The 3,089-nt window shown below is 48.7% G+C and overlaps 1 protein-coding gene across 2 annotated transcripts in view; it reads left to right on the plus strand.

Annotated features, from left to right (window-relative positions):
• Positions 1-3,089, plus strand: part of LOC310809626 (rho GTPase-activating protein 17-like) — a 37,367-nt gene that overhangs the window by 11,666 nt on the left and 22,612 nt on the right. The window lies entirely within an intron of this gene.

The following is a 3,089-nucleotide window of genomic DNA, read 5'->3' on the forward strand; positions in this document are numbered from 1 at the left end:
ACACACACACACACACACACACACACACACTTAGAGTAAACAAACTACAACCAACGGTTTTAAACTAATTACATAGATTTGATTATATATCTGATATTCAAGGCATAATTGCCCTGGGAGAAGAGCTCACTTTGTCAAGAGACAGAGGTTGCAAGACTGCAGTCATCTGTTCTCTATCTGCTCTGCCTCTCTCTCAGAGGACGTATCCACGGTGTGACTCCTGCTCTGCCTCTCTCTCAGAGGACGTATCCACGGTGTGACTCCTGCTCTGCCTCTCTCTCAGAGGACGTATCCACGGTGTGACTCCTGCTCTGCCTCTCTCTCAGAGGACGTATCCACGGTGTGACTCCTGCTCTGCCTCTCTCTCAGAGGACGTATCCACGGTGTGACTCCTGCTCTGCCTCTCTCTCAGAGGACGTATCCACGGTGTGACTCCTGCTCTGCCTCTCTCTCAGAGGACGTATCCACGGTGTGACTCCTGCTCTGCCTCTCTCTCAGAGGACGTATCCACGGTGTGACTCCTGCTCTGCCTCTCTCTCAGAGGCCGTATCCACGGTGTGACTCCTATCCATCTGACAGATAACTAGTTAGAATGCATTACATTTGTATAGCGCTTTCTCATGGACTCAGAGCAAAGTACAAAAACATGAAAAAATAAACCTATGAGGACAGTCACAGAACAGATGACGTACAGCCCTATGCGTTAAAAGCCTGACTGAACAGGTGGGCTTTTCTTAAAAAGATCAACACCGTCAGCAACGTGGTGGGGAGAGACAGGTGAGAACACTGTCACTGGTAGAGTCTGGTTCTGGGGACAGGGAGGAGGCAGGAGTGCCTGTGTCTCCTCGCAAAGAATTCGATTTATTCCACAAATACAACATGTATCGGCCCGCACCAAACGCACCACAGTTCTTTATCAAATCACACATTTTCTCATCTTCCTTTATCCTTGTATTCATCATTTCTTTTATTGTTCTCGTCTGTGTTATGATTGGACAGTAACACTGTCCATCCGTTAACTAGGGCAGAGCTCAGCTCCCTCCCGTGAACAGAAAGAGAAGCTCCCAGAAACACAGAAAGAGAAGCTCCCAGAAACACAGAAAGAGAAGCTTCCAGAAACACAGAAAGAGAAGCTTCCAGAAACACAGAAAGAGAAGCTTCCAGAAACACAGAAAGAGAAGCTTCCAGAAACACAGAAAGAGAAGCTCCCAGAAACACAGAAAGAGAAGCTCCTAGAAACACAGCTTGTAGAAATGTGAGACTTTGGGTTTTGCAGCAACTCTTTTTCCATTGCTGTTCCTTCCTCCTCCAGGCACTGCTAATCTTGTTTGGACACGTCTCTCTCTCTCCCTCCCTTTCTCTCTCTCTCTCTCTCTCTCCCTCTCTCTCTCTCTCTCTCTCTCTCGCAGTAACTGGAGAGACTAGCACTATTCTGTCAGACTGGTCTGTGGCTGTTTGCCTGGACTGACACACGGGAAAGAGATGCTTGTGTGTGTGTGTTAGACACACACACACACACACACACACACACACACACACACACACACACACACACACAGAGTCAGTCAGTCAGGCAGCCAGAAAGAGGACAAAGCGGGACAGAGCAGCAGCTCCTCTCTCTGACTCACTGGATGTTCCACATTCTCTTTCTCTAGAGGTCAGAGGTCAACAGCCTCCCATGTCCAGTGTTTTTACTGGCTGCTGGTCTGTCTGGAAAATGATGGCAATAACGAGGCCTGTAAACCTTTGTACATCTCACAAAATGGAGGTGTGTGTGTGTGGTGTGGAAGGGGCTAGGTGTGTGTGTGCGTGTGTGTGCGTGTGTGTGTGTGTGTGTGTGTGTGTGTGTGTGTGTGTGTGTGTGTGTGTGTGTGTGTGTGTGTGTGTGTGTGTGTGTGTGTGTGTGTGTGTGTGTGTGTGTGTGTGTGTGTGTGTGTGGGGTGTGGAAGGGGCTAGGTACAGTATTGTGTGTGGGGGAGATGTCACGTCAGACTCTAGTGCTGCTGTTTCTGGTCAGTCTGGGTTAGACCACGGCCTCCACAACCTCTCCCTACCTCCCTAACAAGCGGTTGGTATTGTCTCTCTCTCTCTCTCTCTCCACAAGCCACAAGACAAAACACCGAATTGAAAAACTAGGAATTTCAAGTGAAACATTTGAATTTATTTTGTTGCAAAAAATACTTTGAGGGTTCGGGAGTGATCAAAACCTCGCCCCCTTCTCTCCGTCCTCTCCCCCGACAACGTTCAGGGAGCAGGATCTGTTGTTGAGCCCTCCTCCCCCCCGCCTGAACACATTATCCCTCTGGGCATGGTGGTCCTCATGGGCATGGTGGTCCTCTGTGGCTCAGGTGGTCCTCTGGGCATGGTGGTCCTCTGTGGCTCAGTTGGTAGAGCATGGCGCTAACAACGCTTAGGTTGTGGGTTTGATTCCCGCTGGGACCATATATAATGAAATGTACGCACTCACTGCAATGCAAGTCGCTTTGGATAAAAGCGTCAGATAAATGGCAGATATATTATATTATGGACGTAGGCAGGTGTCTGAACGCTGGCCTTCCTCTCCATGTGATCCTCTGTTCCCACTGGCTCCTCAAGGTCAAGAGCAGCCTGTGGGATTAAAAGTGAGGGGAAGACATCAGTCCAGGGGTGGGGTGGGGGGGGGGGGGGGGGGCAGTAGAGACAGGCCAAAGAGAGAGATTAGATTAGGTACTCTATTACTTAATAATCCTCTCAGGGAAATTCAATTGCCTCCTTAGGCCATGACATAAAACACACACATAGTAATAGACAATAACAAAGACCGAATCAGGAAGTTTCAGCAAACATGGTTCCAGTCAGAACCTGAGGGAAGGCAGCATGTTGCAGTCCGATGTCTGGGCTGGTGTTTGGCAGCCCAGTGAAGCTCCACAGGCCCTGGCTCTGACATGCATGTGTGTTCATCTAATACCAAAATGCTTAAACGATCATTTAAAGGACATGCTACTGGCCTCAGTAACTAACCCTGAAGGCTGTTGGCGTCAGTGATTATAGGCATATTTATGACTTTGTTGAGGTTAAATAGGTTCATAGCTGCTGCAAAAATTCCTTTC

This window comes from Argentina silus (genome assembly GCF_951799395.1).
Source record: "Argentina silus genome assembly, chromosome: 9".
Taxonomy (NCBI): Eukaryota; Metazoa; Chordata; class Actinopteri; order Argentiniformes; family Argentinidae; genus Argentina; species Argentina silus.